This window comes from Myotis yumanensis, unplaced genomic scaffold, assembly GCF_028538775.1.
Source record: "Myotis yumanensis isolate MYYU_CA2020_CCGP unplaced genomic scaffold, mMyoYum1.0.hap1 SCAF_10, whole genome shotgun sequence".
NCBI classification, from domain to species: Eukaryota; Metazoa; Chordata; class Mammalia; order Chiroptera; family Vespertilionidae; genus Myotis; species Myotis yumanensis.
The window spans coordinates 50891157-50915701 of NW_027223761.1; positions in this window are offsets into that span (position 1 = coordinate 50891157).

Here is a 24545-nt window from a genome sequence, read left to right on the forward strand (position 1 = left end):
AAACAGGTTCTACAATACTATATGTGTACAAAGAGATTGTGTCTTAGGATCTCAGAATTTGTTTATTTGAAAAGCAATAGGCATCATGTCATGGTAAAAAGAATGTAGACTTCAGCATTGCCTAGAATTTAAGTTCAAAGCTACTATTAAAAATGTGTGAATTTTGGAAACTTAACCTTCTCATACCTCTTCAACTGTAAAATTCTGTGAGATTGCTGAAAAATATTAATGAGATAAAGTGTGTAATAAGTATGACATTTAATAATTTCTTAATACTATCTGTTTCCTTTTCTTCTGTCTTAATATTTTGCTAAAAGGAAGGTACAGAATTCAAGTGCTTATCATTTACTCAACAAGGGTATTTTATGTGCAATGATATATTACCACCACATATGTGACTATAGATGTTGATATTCATGGTCTTGATATAGCATACAAGAAGTAGGTCTCTCCCTTATACATAGTACAGTTATAGCCTTATACCAAGTACATAGCTGCAGACAGTCCTCATAGCCGATTAGCCTGTGGGTCAGTCCCTCTCACTGACATGCCAACAGCAATCAAGACTCAACTACATTAGGAGAGTGCACACAGTACACACAGAGGGTGCATCCAGAGTGCCAGACTCAGGTGCCTGGGAAGGCTGCCCAACCAGGCCCTACAGAGCACTGACTACTAAAGGGCACTCAACCAGCCCAGGAGACACAGTAGGTCTACCTAATACATCGATATAAATATAGAGAAATGGCCAAAGTGAGGAGACAAAGAAACAGGCCCCAAATGAAAGAATAGAAAAAGTCTCCAGAAAAAGCACTAAATAAAATGAAGGCAAGCAAACTACCAGTTAGAGTTCAAAACAATGGTTATAAGGCTGTTCAATGAACTTAATGAGGATTTCAACAGCATAGAAAAGGACATAGAAACCATAAAAAGTTATCTAGAAATAAAGAATACCCTAACTGAAATGAAGAATAGATGACAGTGAATCAACAGTAGAATAGATGAAGAAGAGGACCAACTTGGAAGATAAGGAAGCATACAACATTCATTCAGAACAGCCAAAAGAAAAAAGAACATTTAAAGAACCTCTGGGACAAATTCAAATGACTGGCATATGCAAGATGGGGGAGCCAGAAGAAGAGAGAGAGCAAGAAGTCAAGAACCAATTTGAAAAAATAATGATGAAAAACTTCCTAACCTAAGGAAATAAACATAGAACTCCAGGAAGCACAGAGAGTCCCAAACAAGATGAACCCAAAGAGGACCACACCAAAAAACCTCATAATTAAAAAGCCACAGGATAAAGACAAAGAGAGAATCTTAAAAGCAGCCAAAGACAGTTACCCACAAGGAAGCTCCCATAAGACTGCCAGGGGATTTCTCAACATGAGCATTTCAGGCCAGAACGAATTAGCAAGAAATATTCAATGTGATGAAAAACAAAGACCTCCAACCAAGATTACTTTACCCAGCAAAACTATCATTTAGAATCAAAGAACAGATAAAATACTATAATAATAAAAGCATATATGCAAATCGACTGAATGGCTGAATAGAGGAACAACCATCCAGACAACCTTCTGGATGAAGCCAGGGCTGCAAGGGCTGAGGCAGCCAGGGCTGCAAAGGCCTACCCCTAAACAAATTTCATGCATTGGGTCTCTAATAAATAATAAAAGGGAAATAGATACATATCTATCAGCAATTACTTTAAATGTAAATAGATTAAATGCTCCAATCAAAGGACATACAGTGGCCAGATAGATAACAAAATAAGATCCTTACATATGCAGTCTACAAGAAAAACACTTCATATTGAAAGACACACACAGACTGAAAGTAAAAGGATGGAAAGAGATATTTCATGAAAATGGAAACAAAAGAAAACAAAAAGCTGGGGTAGTAACACTTATACCAAACCAAATAGACTTTAAAAACAAAGGCTATAACAAGAGACAAAGAAGGACCCAGCAACTTTGGGGTATTTATCTGAAGAAACCCAAAACGTTAAATTGAAAAGATAAATATATTCATATATTCATTATAGCATTATTTCCAATAGTCAAGATATGGAAGAAATCTAAGTGTCCATCAATGGATGAACTCATAAAGAAGATGATTTGTCCATAAAAAAAAGAATGAAATCTTGCCATCTGCAACAGCATGGATGAACTTGGGGACATTATGTGAAGTGAAATAAATCATATAGAGAAAGACAAATATCAAATGATTTCACTTATATGTGAACCTAAAAAAACAACATAAACAAACAAGCAGAACAGACAACAGATTCATAAATACAGAGGACATTTTGAAAGCTGCCAATTAGAAAAGGTGAAGGGATTTTGAAATTCAAATTGGTAGTTTCATAATAGTAATGGGATGTAAAGGACAGCACAGGAATATAGTTAATAATATTTTAATAATATTTTAATAATTTTAATTTATATGGTATCAGATGGGTAATAGATTCTTTGGGGTGATCACTTCATAGATTATATAAATATCTAATTATGAGGTTGTACAACCGAAACTAATATTGTACATCAACTATAATTGAAAAATTAAAAAATGTTTTAATGTAGTATATAAAAAAAGAATTCTCTTTTCACACAAAATCTTGTACAGAAATGTTAAGAGTAGTGTCATTTATAAAATATACTATATAAAATTGAGCATCTTTCTATATATACGTTGGCCATTTGTATGTCTTCTTTGGATAAATGACACTACTGGATACTCAGATATCCTTCAATGAGTGAATGAAATGGTTAAATAAGCCAGGGTTTATGAAATACTACTCTGCAATAAATTGAAATGAACTATGGATAGACATATCCTGGGGGAATTTCCAGTGAATTATGCTAAGTGAAAAAAAAGCCAATCCCAAATGGTTACATACTGCATTACTTTATATAATTCTTGAAGTGACAAAATTATATAAATTATAAATAGTGGTTACCAGATTTTAAAGATATGGGGGCTGGAGATAAATAAGTATGGCTACTAAAAAGCAATATGAGCAATCCTCATGATGATGAAAATATTCTGTTTCTTGATCATATAAATGCCAATATACTGGTTGTGATAATTTCTCAAGTTGTTACCACTAGGAGAAATTAAGTAAAGGGAACATAAGAACTCTATGTATTTTTTTAATAGAACTGCATGTGAACCTATAATTATCTCAAAACAAAACGTTTATTTTTAAAAAGTCTGAATAATCTCCTAGTTCAATTTGTTCAGGAACCTCCTGATTGTATTCCACCGGGAGGAAACCATTTCACTTTTCCACGTAAAATGTACAAGGATATCAATTTCTCCAAATCCTCATCAATGGTTGTTGTATTTTTGAATATCTACCTACCTATCTGTATATCAGATAGGTATGAGATAATATCTCATTGTGGCTTTGATTTGCATTTTCCTGATGATTAAAAACATTGAGCATAGTTCTATATACCTGTTGGCCATTTGTATGTCTTCTTTGAATAAATGTATATTCAAGTATCTAGTCCATTATATAGTTACTAGAGGCCCGATGCACGGAATTCGTGCAAGAGTAGGCCTTCGCAGCCCTGGCTGCCTCCGCCCTCACAGTCCAGATTTTATCCAGAAGGTCATCCGGAAGGGCGTCCGGAGGGTCGTTCCGCTGTTTGGCTGTTTGATTGATTTGCATATTATTCTTTTATTATTATAGATGTCATTAGTTTTTTGCTTTTGTTTGTTTGTTGCAAATGAGTTGTAATCATTTCTCATATATTTTGGAAATTAATCCCTTACCTAATACATAGTTTGTAAATATTTTCTCCCATCCCATAGGCTGCCTTTTTACTCTGTTAATTGTTTTCTATGCTGTGCAAAAGCTTTGTAGTGTGAAGTAGTCACACTTGTCTATTTTTGCTTTTGTTACCTGTGATTATGGTGTCATATGCAATGAAATCATTGCCAAAACCAATGTCGGGGGGGACTTGCTAATCAATAGGCAAAAATCTCAATTATGCATGCAAGTTGCATAAGTTCTAGAGATCTTCTATACAATACTGTACCTACAATTAACTATACCATATTATACGCTTACAGATGTTTTGAGAGACTAGATCCAATATTAAGTGTTCTTAAGTCTGAAATCACATGTCACTTTGCTTTCTCTAAATGTCTCCAACTTATACAATAGAACACGTCTTATTATAATTAAAAACTTTCCTCGAAGAAACAGAAACCTATCACTTTGTGGCGAGTAGCTTTCTGGAAAATGAAAGTCATAATGAAAGTTGTTACAAATGACTGTTCCATGGATACATTATCTGAAAAAGTAGAGAGATGTTACTGTCTGAAACTTGCTACAGTCTGTATTTTCCAATTACAAAGTCATTTATTAGAATCAAATTATACACTTTTTTATAATTAGTGACTTGGACATTTTGGGTTCATAAAATTTTGATCACCTATGGAGAGTCTATTTCCCAGAATATCTTTCCACTCAACATTTCTTGGTAATAATAGAAATGTCACATCTCCTGTTGAATTATATCAAGCAATGTTAAGTCAAAGAACTTTAGGAGAGAAATGAAGATCAAAGACTGAAACCCACAATCTGTTAAAGTCACACACACACACACACACACACACACACACACACACACACCACAGTTCATCCGGCTGTGACTTTGTCTTATTCCTTTCACCCAGGATGACATACCCAATAGGAGAATGTGAGGTGAACAACCCTACCTATTATTATTTTACCATCCACTAGGTAGTCTGTCATTTCTATGTGCCTAACAATGCACTGTGACTAGAGGCTAAAGACATTGTAAATTACCAAACCAGAGGCCCTGTGGTGCTGGATTTTGTACCAGAGGAGTTTGCGGCTAAAGTGGCTGCCGTTTGCATACATGTATCTGTTTGTACTCAGCACCAATTCTAAGTTCTCCCTTGTATACACAGACTCGGGAAGCCTGGAAAGGGAGCAGGATTGTGCGGCTAAATGCTAACAATGGAAGGCTAATGCAGAAGACTCAACTTTGTTAATTTTATCTAGAGTTTTGTTTTATATTTTATTGATTTTTGCTCATTTTTTATTTTCTTCTTCCTACCCATTTTGAATATAATTTGCCATCAATGTATGTTGTTTCTAGCTCCTTGCGATGGAACTTTCGGTCATTTATTTCAGATCTTTACTTTGTCATAAGAGCATTTAAAACTATAGATTTCTCTCTAAATTTTTAACATAAGCATTTAAGGTTTAAAATTCCCTCTAAAACTTGATTAGCTACATGTCACAGAACTTGATGGATTGTGTTTTTAGTACCATTCAGTTCAAACTATTTTCTAATTTCCCTTGTGATTTCTTCAATAATCCATAAAGTATTGACAAGAGCACTGGTTAAATTGCCAATATCTGTGGTGGCGAGAGGGTTGAACATCTAATTGTTATTGATGGTAAATTATTTAGTGGCATTGTGTTTTCAATATTTTGAAAAATGTATTTTAACTTTTTATGGCCTGTCATAAGGTCCTTTTTCAACATATGGACCACTGATTATTCTGGTATAATTATTCTATCAACTTCTGAGGACAGATTGTGAAATTGTCTATTTTTTCTTTTAATTCTGACTATTTTTTGCTGCATGCATTTCAAAGTTGTGTTGTAAGGTGCATACACTTTTACAATTGTTATGTCTTCCTGGCATGAATTTTCTTTTATCATTGTGATATATCTCCCCTGGTCTCTGGTAATACACTCCGTTTCAACAGTCTATTGTATGTAATAGTAATATTGCCACTTCAGTCTTCTTAAGCTTTCTGTTGTCAAGGTGTATCTTTTTCTTCTATTCACTTTCACCTAACATATCTTTGTGTTTAAACTTATTTCTTGTGAATAGCAAACATTTAGGTCTTTTTTATCCCCTCTGACAATCTCTACCACTTTATTGCAGTGCTCAGTCCTCTACCACTCAATGCACTGTTATATGATTTGACTTACTTAGGATTTTCTATTTATTTTCTCTGCTTTCTTTGTTGTTGTTTTCCCGATGTTTTTACTTTGGTGCCTTATTTTGGATTATTTAAGTATATTTTAGAATTTTAACTTATGTATTTGTGTTGGCTATATTTCTTTGCAATATTTCATAATGGTTGTGCTAGAGATTATATTATACATTCTTAATTTTCACAATCTGCTTAGCCAATTTTGTATAATTTTATATAAATAGTAGAAAATTTATAACATATAGTTCTATTCAAAACCTCTTTATCATATATATTATAGCTTTTATGGAATGTATTTACACATATTATAAACCAACAATATAATTTTGTCAATTTTGTTACATAATTATATATAAATTAAAGAAATTAAAAGGAAAAACAGCTTCTCATATTTAGCCATATTTTTACCTTCTCTAATATCCTTGATCCCTTCCTAAAGACTTGTTTCCATCTAGCATAATTTTCCTTCAACCTGAAGAAATTCCTTTAACATTTCTTTTAGTGCTGGACTAATGGCAACTACTTCTTTTAGATTTCTTTTATCTGAAAATGTATTCATTTGCTTTCATTCTTAAAGAATATTATCAATGAAATATTCTAGGTTGGCTTTTATTATTTTCTTTCAGTCGCTTAAAGATAGGTGCCCATTGTCTTATGGCATTCAATGACTCTGTTAAGAAGCCAGTCATCATTCAAGTCATTGTTCCCTGTATGAAGTGTGAATTTCTTTCTCTAACTGTTCTCAAAATGTTTTCTTTATATTTTATTATCATCAGTTTATACATGATGTAACTAGGTTTTTTGTAGTTATCACAATGGACTGAGCTTCTTTTATGCCTTTCATCAAATATAAGACATTATCAGCTGCTGTTTCTTCAGATATGGCTTCTGTCCCATTTTCTCTCTCTTCCCTTCCTGGCACTCTCTTTACATGTAAGTTAGAGCTTAAGCGTGTCCTACCTGCCCCTAATATTCTATTTATTAGGATGTTTTTTTTTCCAATTTAGTTTGCTCTGTTCATTATGCTGCATACTTTTTTATAGCTTCAAATTCACTGAATTTTTGGCATCTCCATCCTTTTCTTAATTCTAATATCCAGTGATTTTTTTAAACTTCAGATACCATATTTTTCAGTTCCTTTCTTTGATTTTTTTGATTGTTGATAGTATTACAATGTCTCCCGTTTTCCCCCCTCCACCTATCCCACACTGGACCCCCACCCTTTACCACATTATTATCTGTGTCCATAGGATACATTTATATGCATATATGTTCTTTGATTAATCTCTTCCAGGACTCACCCCCCTCTGAGACCTGTTGGTCTGTCCCATGCATACATGCCTCTGGACCTGTTATGTGCATCTGTTTATTTTGTTCATTAGATTCCACATATAAGTGAGATCATGTAATACTTGTCTTTCTCTGACTGTGTTATTTCACTTAGCATAATAATCTTCAGGTCTATCCATGTTGTCTTAAAAAATAAGAGCTCCTTCTTTTTTACTGCTGCATAGTATTCCATGGTATAAATGTATCACAGCTTTTTTATCCACTCATCTACTGATAGGTACTTGGGCTGTTTTCAGATCTTAGCTATTATAAATAATGCTTCTATGAACATAGGGGTGCATACATTCTTTCCGATCGGTGTTTTGGGTGTCAGGATATATTCCTAGAAGTGAGATTATTGGATCAAATGGCAGTTCCATTTTTAATTTTTTGAGGAAACTCCCTACTGTTTTCCATTATGGCTGCACCAGCCTGCATTCCCACCAGCAGTGTACTAGGATTCCCTTTTCTCTACACCCTCTCCGACACTTGTTATTTCTTGACTTTTTTCATGGTAGCCATTCTGGCAGGTGCTAGGTGATACCTCATTGTAGTTTTAGTTTGCCTCTCTCTGATGATTAGTAAAGCCGAACATTTTTTCATATGTCTATTGGCATCTGAATGTATCACAGATCATGGCATCAACAGTATTAGTTCTTTCGGCTGGATGCCAAGAATGTGCCCCATGCCTTTCTCTAGCTTCCGGTTGTTTACTGACAATCTCTGGCATTCTTTTGGCTTATAGATGCATCACCCCAGTCTCTGCCTTCATGTTCCCATGGTGTTCTTCCCGTGTTCCTGTCTATCTGGGTCTAAATTCTCTCATTTTATAAGGACATAAGTGATATTAGATTATGGTCCACTCTAATGACCTCATTTTAACTTGATTACCTCTGTAAAGACCCCATTTCCAAATGAGGTCATATTTGAAGGTTTTGGGTGTTAGAACTTCAATATGTTATTTTTTTAAAATATATTTTCAGAGTTACTCCTTGTTATCTCTAGAAGGATTGATCTAATAATATGCACTGATTTACCAGAATCCTACATAATATTTGAACAGCAGAATCAGAGCAGGAGCTATTATTTCTGCTAAAAAATGTACTTTAATTGCTTATTGCTTTGAAACAAAATCCTCTAAACTCTGTGGCAAATATCAGAAGAGATCTATACCCACTTTTTTGGGTAAATAACCAAATACCTATCAAGACCTAGCGAAGAACTTCTTATGTAGTATATTTAGGGCAATAGCCTAGACACCCTCCAGAATAAAATTCATCATCATCATTATGGTATTTCTGCTGTGATTTCATGTGCAACTTGTTTTTAGAACACCCAGAGGAGTGACTTTTTGTTTTCCTTTTTCACAGTTGACATTTCTCTAGAGTTATACATACTTATACCCCGAAACCTTTGTGAACTCCTAAATTTATAAATAGATTATTTTCAGGCTTTCTCCTTTGCCTCAAATTGTATTTATGATGAGAGTAATGAGTTTCCTGGCATAGCTTCAAATTTTAACCACAGTTTTCAACATTTACTAAAGTTTTATCTCTCCCCTGTCAGCAATATTTCATAAATAAAACATTTTTACAACCTTAGAAGGATTTATAAGCATATGAGGAGAAGGAGAAAACAACCCAGCTGCACTGAGATGTGATAGGCTATCATCACTCACTATCTTAGTAATTCACAGCTCAGCATTCAGGTTTGTGCTTTTAGCAAGGGAACAAATTGTCATTGTAGCACTTATCGAGTATTGTAATGGCATGATTTTTTTCTCTGTATCTTCTACTAGATCACAAACTGAACTGTCATTGCATTTCTAGTACCTAGCACAGTTAGCCTTCATTAATATTTGTTGAATGAGTTAATAAAAAGATAAAACTAAGAATACTAAAGTTCTACTGAATTTACATGTTAAAATAAAACCCCTGCTTTCCAACATGAGCAATTGTTATGAGACCATATATTAATGGGGAGGTGGGTGAGGATATGTGCATGCATGTGAGTGTGTGGGTGTGAATATAAGTACAAATACATACAAGCATATGAATAACTTTACAAACCATAAATGTTTTGGATGACTACATTTTCTGAGACATGGGTTGCTTATACCTTAAAAACCACTTCCTATGCAATAATCTACAATATTTTATCTTTTTTAAATATATATTTTTATTCATTTCAGAGAGGAAGTGAGGGGGGAGTGAGAGATAGAAACATCAATGGTTAGAGAGAATCAATGATTGGCTGTCTCCTACATGCCCTACACTGGGGATTGAGCTTGCAACCTTGGCATGTGTCCTAACCGGGAATCAAATTGTGATCTCCTGGTTCATGGGTCGACGCTCAACCACTGAGCCATGCCGGATGGGCCTCTACAATATTTTCTTGATATGCCTACCCTCTTCCCTGTACCTCTTTTTAACAATATAACTTAGACAAAGGAAGATACTCCTAAGCTGGGTTTTATATATAATTTATTAAACTATAAAATACTCTGAGATCTAATCACTGACATCTGATGAAAACTATTCACCTTGCCAAGGTCAAGCCATTTACCAATCCACACCCACAAGAATACTTTTCCTCAGTGCAGCTCTCAGCATGCACTTTTTTGTTTGGAACATTTATTCCCCACTGTCCAACATATACAATTCAAACTTCTTAAATATTAATTCTCTCTGGGGATCATTCTTCTGCTTCAACTCATTCATTAGCTGAGTAACCTTGGAAAAGGTACTTTCCTTCTCTGAACTTCAGTCTCCGGTTTCATAAATGGATACTAACATCTATGGGCATCAAATATAGGCAATATAAAACATGGAAGGCAATCAATAACTGCTATTAATTTACTTATTATAATGTATTTAAATTTTTCACAAAGAAATCTGAATTATGAGCCATTCCTCAAAAAATATGCCCTCTTCCCCTACCACTGTTATTAAAATTTAGACCAGTGCTATCTGACAGAATTTTCTGTGATGTCAGAAATGCTCTATATCTATTGTTTAACATGATAGCCTCTAACAACATGTAGCTATTCGGCACTTGGAATGTGGCTTAACAGAGAGAGTGAAACTTAATTTTATTTAATGTTGTCATTTAAATATAAATAGCCACATGTCTTTATTGGTTACCATATTAGATAGCACTTATTTGTACTTTCCTTGAAAATCTACATGATTCCCTATAGAGAAATGCTATTCTTTCCTGAGAATAGCATTTCTCCACCTTAGTGAACTATTTGATCACTTCCACCAAAAATCCTGGGGTTTTTGTTTATTTGTTTGTTTGTTTGTTTATTGTATGTGGGTTTTTGTGGTGTGACTTTTTAATGTTTTGTTTTGGTGGGGGTTTTTGGTAGGGAGACAATATCCATCTCTCTCCTAAGATAGTTTGAATTATTTTTTCATCCTCAGAGAATATTTTATGTCTCTATCAAAATTTCTTGAACTGTGTTAAAATTATTTATTTACTTCCATGAATTGTCATTATTTTGAAGATAGGGTTTGAGTTTAATTTTTTTCTATCTGCATTGGCAGAGAAAGGCCCATATATAATGAAAACTTAACAAAGACAGATATAAAGTAGAAATACGAGGAGGAAGGAAGGAAGGAAGAAAAAGGGTGACCTCTATGTAGGCTGGCATAGAGTATGTGTCACAAAAGACTTCTTTCACTCACAGCTATACTGAACCAACATTGCTAATCAGGTTCCCAATTTTGAACAACTGTTACCTAATATTTTCCCTGAAGGGCCATCTAAATAATTATAATCAATAGACAACTGAATATAATGTCACCCTGGTTTTATTTATTTGGTGGAGAGATTATTATAAGGAAACCAGTGATCAATAGAAATAAGAAATATTTATTATTGTTATTTAAAAACTTCTGCTCATAAAACAGGTAAAATCTGATACTTCTCAGGAGGCCCTCAGTCAGGCTGTCACCAGAAAAATCATTGACAAAGTACTAGTAAATACAGTCTGCATGCATCTTACAATTGCACCTTTTCCACTTAAACTCTCTGGAACTGATTTTCTGTGAGTCAATTCTTTCCCCCACAGAAAGACCAATCTACCAAGCAGCTCCTCCCCCACAGGATATGTGGGGATGAATGAACTTTCTCTTAAAATTCCATCAATAGCAGCCATGTAACATGTAAATGTTATGTTTCTATTATTACTCACTGAACCCTAACCCCAGATATCTTAAAGTTTCTCCAGAAATCTTCATAGTAATGAACTCACTTAACAAAGTTTAGGTGTAGATATGAAAAGAACACCAGTATGCAAAATAGGATGGAAGGATTCACTCCTTTGCCAATAATTCACTAGATACATGCACAGAAGAATGACAGAAGTGGTATATTTATTTTTAAAATAGTTGTAGTCATCACATATCCTGTTCTGGCTAAGACTAGGCATAGGATACATAAAGGATCTCTATATATAAAAGGCTAATATGTAAAGTGTCCCCTTGTGAGTTGGACTAGGATCACTCACTATGATGTGCGCTGACCACTAGGGGGTGGTGCGGAATGAAGGAAGGCCCCAGCCAGCAGCCGGAAGGCCCTGATCTTCCCTGATCGCCAGCCAGACCTAGGGACCCTACCCATGCATGTATTTTTTGTACCAGGCCTCTAGTAACAAGATAAAATTCTTGAGCTTAAAGAGCTCACAGGCTAGTATGAAAAAAAGTGAATAATTTAAATGCAGTAGGATAAATATAAGCATTTGGGGTGAGGATGGAGGCAGTCAGTAGATAAAATAAGGCACTGAAAGGATATTTAACAGTGAAGTATATGTGCTTGTATTAGTATAAGAATACTTATATCGGACAAAATATATCTCAAAGTGAAGGCCATATCCAGAGATAAGGAAGGCCACTTCATAATACTAAAGGGATCAATACAACAAGAAGATATAACCCTGGTAAACATATATGCACCCAATGCAGGAGCACCCAAATTCATAAAAAAACTCCTGGAAGATATCAAAGGAGAGATCGACAACAATATAATCATAGTAGGGGACTTTAATACACCACTGACATCACTGGATAAGTCCACTAGACAAACAATCAGCAAAGAAACAGCAATCCTAAATGACTCACTAGATCAGATGGACTTAATTGATATCTCCAGAACACTCCACCCCAAAGCCATGGAATATACATTCCTCTCAGGTGCTCATGGGACATATTCAAAAATAGACCACATATTGGGTCACAAGCAAAGTCTCCACAAATTCAAGAAGATTAAAATCATAAAAAGCATCTTCTCAGACCACGATGGCATAATGTTAGAAATAAACTACAATAAAAACAACCCAAAATACTCAAACACTTGGAAGCTGAATAGCATGTTATTAAATATTGATTGGGTTACCGATGACATCAAAGAAGAAATTAAAAACATCCTGGACACTAATGACAATGAAAACACAACAATCCAAAACCTATGGGACACAATGAAAGCAGTCCTGAGAGGGAAGTTTATAGCTCTACAGGCCTATCTCAAAAAACAAGAAAAAATGGGAGTAAATCATCTAACTCTTCAACTCAAAGAATTAGAAAGAGAGCAACAAGAAAACCCCAGAGTGCGCAGAAAGAAGGAGATAATAAAGATTAGAGCAGAAATAAATGACATAGAGACCAAAAAAAACAATACAGAAAATCAATGAAACCAAGAGCTGGTTCTTTGAAAGGATAAACAAGATTGACAAACCCCTAGCCAGGCTCACCAAGAAGCAAAGAGAGAGGTCCCAAATAAACCAAATCAGAAACGATAGAGGCGAAATAACAACAGACCCCACAGAAATACAAATGATTGTTAAACAATACTACGGACAACTCTACTCCAACAAACTAGACAACCTGGAGGAAATGGACAAATTCCTAGAAAAATACAACATTCCAAAACTCAATCAGGAAGAATCAAAAAATCTCAATAGGCCAATAACTATGAAAGAAATTGAAGCAGTCATCAAAAAGCTTCCAGCAAACAAAAGCCCAGGAGCAGACGGCTTCTCAGGGGAGTTTTATCAAACTTTCAAGGAAGAACTAAAACATATCATCCTCAGATTACTACAAAAAGTTCAAGAGGAAGGAACACTTCCAAGCACATTCTATGAAGCTAGCATCACCCTAATACCAAAACCAGGTAAAGACAACACAATGAAACATAGATGCCAAAATCCTCAACAAAATCTTAGCAAATCGGATCCAGCAGTACATCAGAAGGATCATACACCATGACCAAGTAGGATTTATCCCAGAGATGCAAGGATGGTACAACATCCGTAAATCAATAAACGTGATACATCACATAAACAAATTGAAAGAAAAAAACCACATGGTCATATCAATTGATGCAGAAAAAGCATTTGACAAAATCCAACACCCATTTTTGATAAAAACTCTCAGCAAGGTGGGAATAGAAGGATCATACCTCAACATAATAAAAGCCATATATGACAGGCCCACAGCCAACATCATACTCAATGAACAAAAACTAACACCATTTCCCCTAAGAACAGGAACAAGACAGGGATGCCCACTCTCACCACTCCTGTTCAACATAGTCCTGGAAGTATTAGCCATTGCAATTAGACAAGAAGAAGAAATAAAAGGCATCCAAATTGGAAAAGAGGAAGTAAAACTGTCCTTATTTGCAGACGACATGATATTACACATACAAAACCCTAGAGACTCCATCAAAAAACTACTAGACTTAATACATGAATTTGGCAATGTAGCAGGATACAACATTAACCCCAAGAAATCCGAGGCATTTCTATACACCAATAGTGAACTTTCAGAAAGGGAGATCAGAAAAACAATCCCATTTACCGTCGCACCAAAAAAATTAAGATACCTAGGAATAAACTTAACTAAAGAGGTAAAAGACCTCTACTCAGAAAACTACAGGACGTTGAAAAAACAGATAGAGGAAGACATAAAGAGATGGAAGAACATACCATGTTCTTGGATTGGTAGAATCAACATCATTAAAATGTCCATACTACCCAAAGCAATCTATAAATTCAACGTACTTCCCATTAAAATACCAATGGCCTTCTTCAAAGATCTAGAACAAACTCTCCAAAAATTCATCTGGAATAAAAAAAAGACCCCGAATAGCTGCAGTGATCCTGAGAAAGAACAAAGTAGGTGGGATCTCAATGCCAGATATCAAGCTGTATCACAAAGCCACTGTTCTCAAAACTGCCTGGTACTGGCACAAGAACAGACATATAGATCAGTGGATTAGAATAGAGAGTCCCGAAATTAGCCCGAACCAATATGCTCAATTAATTTTTGACAAAGGAGGCATGAACATACAATGGAGTCAAGATAGTCTCTTCAATAAATGGTGTTGGGAAAATTGGACAGATACATGCAAGAAAATGAAACTAGACCACCAACTTACACCATACACAAGAATAAACTCAAAATGGATAAAGGACTTAAATGTACGACAGGAAACCATAAAAATTCTAGAAGAATACAAAGGCAACAAAATCTCAGACATATGCCAAAGCAATTTCTTCACTGATACAGCTCCTAGGGCAGTTGAAACTAAAGAGAAAATGAACAAATGGGACTACATCAAAATAAAAAGCTTCTGCACAGCAAAAGAAACCATCAACAAAACAACAAGAAAACCCACTTCATGGGAAAACATATTTGCCAACGTCATATCTGATAAAGGCCTAATCTCCAAAATTTATAGGGAACTCATACAACTTAACAAAAAGAAGATAAACAATCCAATCAAAAAATGGGCAAAGGAACTAAATAGACACCTCTCAAAAGAGGACATTCAGAAAGCCAAGAGACATATGAAAACATGCTCAAAGTCACTAATCATCTGAGAGATGCAAATCAAAACAACAATGAGGTACCATCTCACACCTGTCAGAATGGCCATCATCAACAAATCAACAAACAACAAGTGCTGGAGAGGATGTTGAGAAAAGGGAACCCTCCTGCAATGCTGGTGGGAATGCAGACTGGTGCAGCCACTATGGAAGGCAGTATGGAGTTTCCTCAAAAAATTGGAAATGGAACTCCCATTTGACCCTGTGATCCCACTTCTAGGAATATATCCCAAGGAACCAGAAACACCAATTAGAAAGGATATATGCACCCCTATGTTCATAGCAGCACAATTCACCATAGCTAAGATCTGGAAACAGCCTAAGTGCCCATCAGTAGATGAATGGATTAGAAAACTTTGATACATCTACACGATGGAATACTATGCTGCTGTAAAAAAGAAGGAACTCATACCATTTGCAACAGCATGGATGGAACTGGAGAGCATTATGCTAAGTGAAATAAGCCAGTCAATGAAGGAAAAACACCACATGATCTCACTCATTCATGGATAATAAAGACCATTACAAACTTTTGAACAATAATAGATACAGAGGCAGAGCTGCCTCAAACTGATTGTCAAACTGCAGTGGGAAGGCCAGGGAGGGTTGGGGGACAGGAGGGAGGGGAGTAAGAGATCAACCAAAGGACTTGTATGCATCTATATAAGCATAACTAATGGACATAAGACACTGGGGGGTAAGGGAGGGCAGGGATTTGTCAAGGGTGGGGGGGATAAAAAGGGCACTTATGTAATACCCTTTGTAATATTTTAGCAAAAATAAAAAATAAATAAATAAATAAATAAATAAAAAATTTAAAAAAAAAGAAATCTGTCATTTTATTTTTTAAAAAATATAATATTTTATTGATATTTTACAGAGAGGAAGGGAGAGGGATAGAGAGTTAGAAACATCGATGAGAGAGAAACATCGATCAGCTGCCTCCTGCACACTCCCAACTGGGTCAATGTGCCCGCAACCAAGGTACATGCCCTTGACTGGAAACGAACCTGGGACACTTGAGTCCGCAAGCCAACACTCTATCCACTGAGCCAAATTGGTTAGGGCTGTCATTTTCTACATTCAATATTTTGGTGTGAATATGGAGTCAGTAGGCCAGTGATCAAGGCCCAGGTAGGTGGTAAAATAGTCAAGACTCTGCCTGAAGCAAGTATCGGTGGCCCTTCCCTTGAAGAAGATGATCCAAAGGTTTACTCTGAGAGTCAGTGCCATATATGACAGAGAAAGCAAAGCCTGTGACAATGGAAGAAAATCATATTTATCTGCATGAACAATCCCCTCCATTCACTATTTCCCCTGAACCTTGGAGAAACAATCATTCAGAGACATTTTAATTTCTGGTGCTCAATGTATTCAATAGAACAGGAGACTGCTTAATTTGGGAGAGTCCTGGGTGATCATTTAAGTGTAATTAGAAATATAAAATTTTATCTGTATTTTTCCCCTAAAGACCATGCAAAAAATGAGTAGATGACCTTAAGTTAGTGTTTATCCAAGACAAATGTTTCAGTACAGAGACTGCTCTGGGGTAATGTAAGAATATGGAAAGACGCTGACTTGTAGAGCCACAGGCTTAACCTTAACTTTTAACCTAGAGAAAAGTAATCTGTTCAAGAGTCACCTCATTTAAACTAAACATAATTAAATATAAACTTACACTGTAACAAAAAAACTAGTATTTTCTTCTGTGCATTCATTTTCACATAAATTTTCAGAGCCATTCTATGATATAAATACATAAATATCTACCCATTTGTAGGTGTACAAATGAGACAAATAAACCTCTGATAGACTAAATGACTTGTCCAAGAACATACAGATATGAAATAACAGAACTGAGATTTAAATCAAAATTTTTCTCTATCCAAAATCCAAATTGCCTCCCTAATCCAAAAGTCATCCTCCTAAAGAACAAAATCACTAGCAGCAATGTTTTTTGGAACAGGGATTCAAAGTAGAGTCATAATATAAACTATCACCAGCTTATCTTCTTAGGAAGTGATTGCTAATAATATTAAGGAAAATTAAAGTAGTGAAATTATGTTACAAGATTAAAAAATATAAGCTAATGTTATCAGAGCAACTCCATACCAAAAATATGTTGCTTGGGCCTTAGGAAAAGTCCATTTCAATAAAAAATAAAGAAAAAAATCAAAGTCATGGATCTCTTAGATCATCCAAAGTAATATCCCATAAATGGATATAACTATATCCAATACACAGAACCCCTTTAAAACCCAATCTTAATTTTAAAATCTATTCTCTGAAGCATTTGATCCCATGAACCACTTTCTCCTACTTGAAACCATCTCTGCCCTCTTGGTGACATCACACTCTTCATTCCCTCTTACCTCTTAGACCATTTGCTTTTACTCTCCTTATTTGGATTCCTTCTGCCTCTTCCTCTCCCTTAGTGCATGTATTCTTAATTCTCTCTTTGTATATTTCTTATTAACAATGTATGATTTTGTTTCTTCTACTGCCAAAGTCTTGCTCTATAGCAGCATGCCTTTGTGATCCAAAGTCCTATCTCCAACCCAAGGCTAGAATTCCAGCTCCTCTCTCTGACTTACCATGCTGCACTCTTTCCAATACAACATTCTGGTTCTAGACAAAATAACAGCAGGTTACGAATTCCACATGGGGTTCCTAAAACCTCATTGGATAATTAGTAGGTGATGAAAAAATCAGAAACCAGAAAAGACCGACCAAGTATGAGATAAGGGCCTCCTGAATTCATTGAGCCTAGACAGAGTTGGTAGATTTAAGTTTGTGTTTTCTTCAACTGCCTCCCTCTTCTTAGCCATCTATCCATCCTCAGCTACGGTTTCTGTTTTAAGCAATTCTTTATCTCCCTTTACATCAAAATGCAGCTGTTGAACAAATTTCCCTTTGCTTAGCCTATGTCTCTAATTCCCTGTTCTCATTTTTCAGCAAACCAATTTTCTCTTTACCGTCTGTCTTCTACAAATACATTTGAGAAATCCTTTCTTGCTGATTGAATTAGGCCAAGCAAATTAACACTCTGGTTTTTCTTCTTTCACTTCCACCTATCTCATAAAAAATTTTTCAGCAAATTTGCCTTTGAATCTTCCCAATTCTTTCCATCACTGCAGAGCTGAGGTTTTCTTTTAAGGCACTGTATTTTCTAAGACTTCTTTGTGAAGAGGGGCAGAGAAAAGAATCTCTCTTTAACTGTGGTATCAGCAAGCATAATTGTTTTTAGCTAAAGTTCAATGATTTTGCACTTTAATATCAGTGGTCTTCAGCCTTACCATAATTAAATACACGTCAGCATACTTGTTCATGAATTCATTCAAAAAACATTTATTGGACCTATAACATGCTAGAGACTATATTAGATCTTAGAGCTGTTCAGGTGAACTACACATGAAAATGTCCTCAAGAGGCTTATCCCATTGAGAAAAGAAAATATGAATACACTGTGTGATAAGTGCATTTATTAGTAATATAATTATATAGCAAAATCACATGAGAGTATACTAAGAGTAGTTGGGCAGAGATGATATCTAGAAGAAGGAACACTTGATGTAGAACTTTCTGTGCAGATCAAAGATAAAAGTGCAATGAAGGTCAAGGAAGCAGCCTTTCTTAAGGCCACATATGTTTACAGTTGACCCTTAGGGATGTCTGGCAGGCTCAGAGCAATCCTCCTTTCTCTCAGAAATGTCTCCCTACTCTAGGATATTGATGCAGGTGTGAACTTCTAGAGCCAAGTTTGTACTTCAGGATCCACACCACACTCAGCTATAACTTATTGAGCTAGAAATACATATTTAAAATGAATTAGGAAAATACAATTTACTTCCTAAATATTTTTAATGTGGGACCTTAAAAAAGTGTTTTCACTTTTCTTATGTGGCTGTAGCTTTAACACATGAAGTCAGTAGCTCAGAAATTGAGAGAAGAAGCAAGATGGCGGTGATATAGGCAGACGCGTCCCAGGTCTTGTCCCGGAGCAAACGGAGTAAGCAGCTGAAACTAATAACACCCACCCCGAATTGGCAAATTTACTCAGCTGGTGAGACGGTTTGCAGCCGGGAAGGGCAGACCTCCCCTGGAAAGGTTAAAAACCAGGGATCTGGGCAGGAAAGTTTGCCAGACCTGAGCCCAGAGGGTCGGAGGGAGACCGCATGGCAGACAGCCGCGTCTCTTGGGACAGACACAGACCCTGACCGGGGTAAGGAGTTCCGCGGGTTTGCTGGCGCCAGGAGATTTGAGATTTGGATTTTGTGATTGCGGAGAACTGAGACTAAAGGGGGCATCCTGAGGAACTGATCAGACCATGCAGTGCCCATAAGAGAGGAGCGTTTCCCAGACCATGCAGTGCTGGTAAGAGAGGAGCGTTTCCGCGGCCGGCCGGCGTTTGTTTCTTTGTTTTCACTGAACCCTGCTCATAGGACAGTTCGGATACAGACACTCACCTGTGCTGAAGAGAGGGTGAAGGTGCAGACGAGGGGAATCTGGGGAGAGGCTGAGGAAAGAGGGGGAGCCGGAGGAGGTGGCAGCGAATTGAGTGCTGAGACCCCCCTGGGCCCAGGACTGGGGCAGCCATTCCTCCAGAGGGTGGAATTCCTCCCCCCAGCCCCCCAGGCAAGGAGCACAGCCACACCCAGATTCCACCCTGTATGAGATAAAGGATTAAAACAAGCTGATTAGTCCCTGGGAGTTACCAGGGTCTGGCCTATAGAGGGATTTTCAGTCCCACCAACAACACAGAGCAGGGTAAGGATTAAAAAAGGATAGAGAAGCTGTATAGCCTCAGAGGCCAACCCAAAAACACTGCCACCCAGAGGCTGAGCCACAAACTGACTCTTAGGGGAATACAAATTAAGGCAGAGTGGATCACAAATACGGCCTGCTTTAAAATCAGGACTGTGATTTACAACACGGAGGAACAGTGTAATGCAGGCAAATTCAACACTCTCCTAAATACCTGGCAGGACTAAGGCGAACCAGGCTGAAGAGTAGAAGAACCGAAAGACCATCACTACTGCAAATTTTTTCTTTTTCTTTTTCTTTTTAATTTTTTCACCTTTCTACTAAGAAACCAATTTTTTTTTTCTCTTTTTCTTCTTTTTCCATCACCTGATTTTACCCTTTTCAATTACCACATTTTTATTTTTAACCAGTATTATTACTGCTACCATTTTACCATTTTTTAAAGTGCCATTTTATTTTCTCTTTATTTTCTTTTGGGATTAGTGTTCTCCATTCTATTTTCATCGTTCCTTTAGCATTAATTTTCCCTATCTCAATTTCACCTCTTTGCTAAAACCCTCTTCCTTACTTTTCCCCTTTTGGTGTCCTGTTTCTCTTACCCTATTCCTGCTCCAGACTTTCCCAATTCCCTCTTTTTACCCCCTGTCTAATTCCACCCTACTTATATATCCTATTTCCAATCTACTGCTCTAAATCCTTATACACCTATTCTTTATCCTTCTTCACTTTCCAAACATTTTTTTCTCTCTTATCTTTCTATTGTTTTCTTGATTGTTGAATATATTGGGCTTTTTTTTTTATTTTTTTTATTTGTTTGTTTGTTTTGTTTTGTGTTTTTTCTTCTTTTTTAGGACTGGTTGTGAGGTTGTTTTTCTTTTTCTTTTTCTTTTTCTTTTTTCTTTTTTTTTTTTTTTTCTGCTGGTTTTTCCCTTCCCTCCCCCACCCCACCCCGGTTATTTTTGTGCTTCTGTTTTCCCTTACCCCTCTGGATATTATTGGTGGTTTGTAGTTTGCATTCATCTCCAGGGATCTGTTGCTGGAATTTGTTGAGATTAGTGGCAGTTCTATTGGAGTTTGCCCCTCATACCAATAGTCTCTTCCCCGCTTCTACTTCATTCTCTTTTTTCGCTCTCTTTTTTTCCCCCCTCTTTTTTCCCAATTCTATTTTTGCACTCCTTTTTTGTTTGTTTTTTTCTTATTTTTCTTTTCTGTTCTCTCTTTTATCTTCTTCTCTTCTTTCTCCCTTATCCCCTAATTCTCTTAATTCGGGTGGTCACCTTTATTTGGGGTTATTAATATTGTGAATATACTTGTGTTCAGTGCCTGGTACGTTGTGCCTTGCTCTGTTGTATTTTGTGCCTTTAAATCAACGCAGCAGATCCAAGCAACAGCAGCCCCCTGATCACCGCAGCCTCCTGATCACCACAGCCTCCTGATCACCACACCCTCTGTCTGTGGAACAGCAGCTGTACGTGAAGCCTCCCCCCACCAGCCAGAAGAGCCAACACAGCTGTGAACAACACCCACCAGAGGAGCTGCTGCCAACTGGAAAGCAGCTGCTACCGCAACCGTCTGAGCAACAACCACAACCCAAGGAGCCCCTGCCACCCAGGGAGCAGCCACTGAACATCTCAACATCTACATATGTCAGCGAGATCAAACATGGGTAGGCAAAGAAACCCCGAAAGGAAAGAAAAGGAGGACTCGCCAGAAAAGCAGCTAAGTGAGACAGAGATATGCAACATGACGGAAAAAGAATTCAGAATAAGGTTCCTAGAGTACATGCACCAGATGTTCAAGAAGCAAGAAGAAACAGATGAAAAACTCAACTACTTATGCAAGAAGCTAGAAGAAACAGATGAAAAAATCAACAACTTAAGTAAGTCCCAAGAAGAAATGAAGAGTGACATAGCTTCAATAAAAAACTCCATTGAAAGTATCAACAGTAGACTGGGAGAAGCGGAGGACCGAATTAGTGAATTAGAAGACAAGGAAGCAAAACACACTCAAACTGTACGGCAAATGGAGAAAAAAATTAAAAGACAGGAGGAGAGCCTAAGGGAGCTTTGGGACAACATGAAACGAAACAACATACGAATAATAGGGGTGCCAGAACAACAGAAAGATGAACATGGATTAGAAAACCTATTCGGCCCTAACCGGTTTGGCTCAGTGGATAGAGCATTGGCCTGCGGACTGAAGGGTCCTGGGTTCGATTCCGGTCAAGGGCATGTACCTTGGTTGTGGGCACATCCCCAGTAGGAGGTGTGCAGGAAGCGGCTGATCGATGTTTCTCTCCCATCGATGTTTCTAACTCTGTATGCCTCTCCCTTTCTCTCTGTAGAAAACCTATTCGAAGAAATAATATCAGAAAACTTCCCTGAGGTGGGGAAGAAAAAAGTCACACAAGCCCAGAGAGTCCCAAACAAGGTGAACCCGAAAAGACCCACACCAAGACACATCATAATTACCATGGCAAATGTTCAGGATAAAGAGAGAATCTTACAGGCTGCAAGGGAGAGGCGGAAAGTAACATACAAGGGATCTCCCATTAGATTATCAAATGATTTCTCAACAGAAACACATCAGGCCAGAAAAGAATGGACGGAAATCTACAAAGTGATGCAAAGCAAAGGACTGAATCCAAGAATACTCTGTCCAGCAAGGCCATCATTCAAAATTGAAGGGGAAATAAGAAGCTTCACAGACAAAAAAGGGCTAAGGGAGTTTATCACCACCAAGCCAGCCATGCAAGAAATGCTAAAGGGACTGGTGTAAAAAGAAGAAATATCAAGCTCAGAAAGAAAACAGCCACACACACACACACAAAAAGAAATGGCTACAAACAAGTACCTTTCAATAATAACTTTAAATGTAAATGGACTAAATTCTCCAACCAAAAGACATCGAGTGGCTGAATGGATAAAAAAACATGACCCATACATCTGCTGTCTACAAGAGACCCACCTCATTAGAAGGGACTCACACAGACTGAAAGTGAAGGGATGGAAAAATATCTTTCACGCAAATGGAAAGGAAAAGAAAGCTGGGGTAGCAATACTTATATCTGACAAAATACATCTCAAAGTGAAGGCCATAACCAGAGATAAGGAAGGCCACTTCATAATACTAAAGGGATCAATACAACAAGAAGATATAACCCTGGTAAACATATATGCACCCAATGCAGGAGCACCCACATACATAAGAAAACTTCTGGAAGATATCAGGTGAGATCGACAACAATACAATCATAGTAGGGGACTTTAATACACCACTGACATCACTGGATAAATCCGCTAGACAAAAACTCAGCAAAGAAACAGCAATCCTAAATGACTCACTAGATCAGATGGACTTAATTGACATCTTCAGAACACTTCACCCCACAGCTGCGGAATATACATTCCTCTCAGGTGCTCATGGGACATATTCAAAAATAGACCACATATTGGGTCACAAGCAAAGTCTCCACAAATTCAAGAAGATTGAAATCATAAAAAGCTTCTTCGCAGACCACGATGGCATAATGTTAGAAATAAACTACAATAAAAACAACCCAAAATACTCAAACACTTGGAAGCTGAATAGCATGTTATTAAATATTGATTGGGTTACCGATGACATCAAAGAAGAAATTAAAAACATCCTGGACACTAATGACAATGAAAACACAACAATCCAAAACCTCTGGGACACAATGAAAGCAGTCCTGAGAGGAAAGTTTATAGCTCTACAGGCCTATCTCAAAAAACAAGAAAAAATGGTAGTCAATCATCTAACTCTACAACTCAAAGAATTAGAAAGAGAGCAACAAGAAAACCCCAGAGTGAGCAGAAGGAAGGAGATAATAAAGATTAGAGCAGAAATCAATGAAATAGAGACCAAAAAAACAATACAGAAAATCAATGAAACCAAGAGCTGGTTCTTTGAAAGGATAAACAAGATTGACAAACCCCTAGCCAGGCTCACCAAGAAGCAAAGAGAGAGGTCCCAAATAAACCAAATCAGAAACGATAGAGGCGAAATAACAACAGACCCCACAGAAATACAAATGATTGTTAAACAATACTACGGGCAACTCTACTCCAACAAACTAGACAACCTGGAGGAAATGGACAAATTCCTAGAAAAATACAACATTCCAAAACTCAATCAGGAAGAATCTAAAAACCTCAATAGGCCAATAACTATGGAAGAAATTGAAGCAGTCATCAGAAAGCTTCCAGCAAACAAAAGCCCAGGGCCAGACGGCTTCACAGGGGAGTTCTACCAAACATTCAAGGAAGAATTAAAACCTACCCTTCTCAGACTACTACAAAAAATTCAAGAGGAAGGAACGCTTCCAAGCTCATTCTATGAAGCCAGCATCACCCTAATACCAAAACCAGGTAAAGACATCACAATGAAAGAGAATTACAGGCCAATATCCCTCATGAACATAGATGCCAAAATCCTCAACAAAATCTTAGCAAATCGGATCCAGCAGTACATCAGAAGGATCATACACCATGACCAAGTAGGATTTATCCCAGAGATGCAAGGATGGTACAACATCCGTAAATCA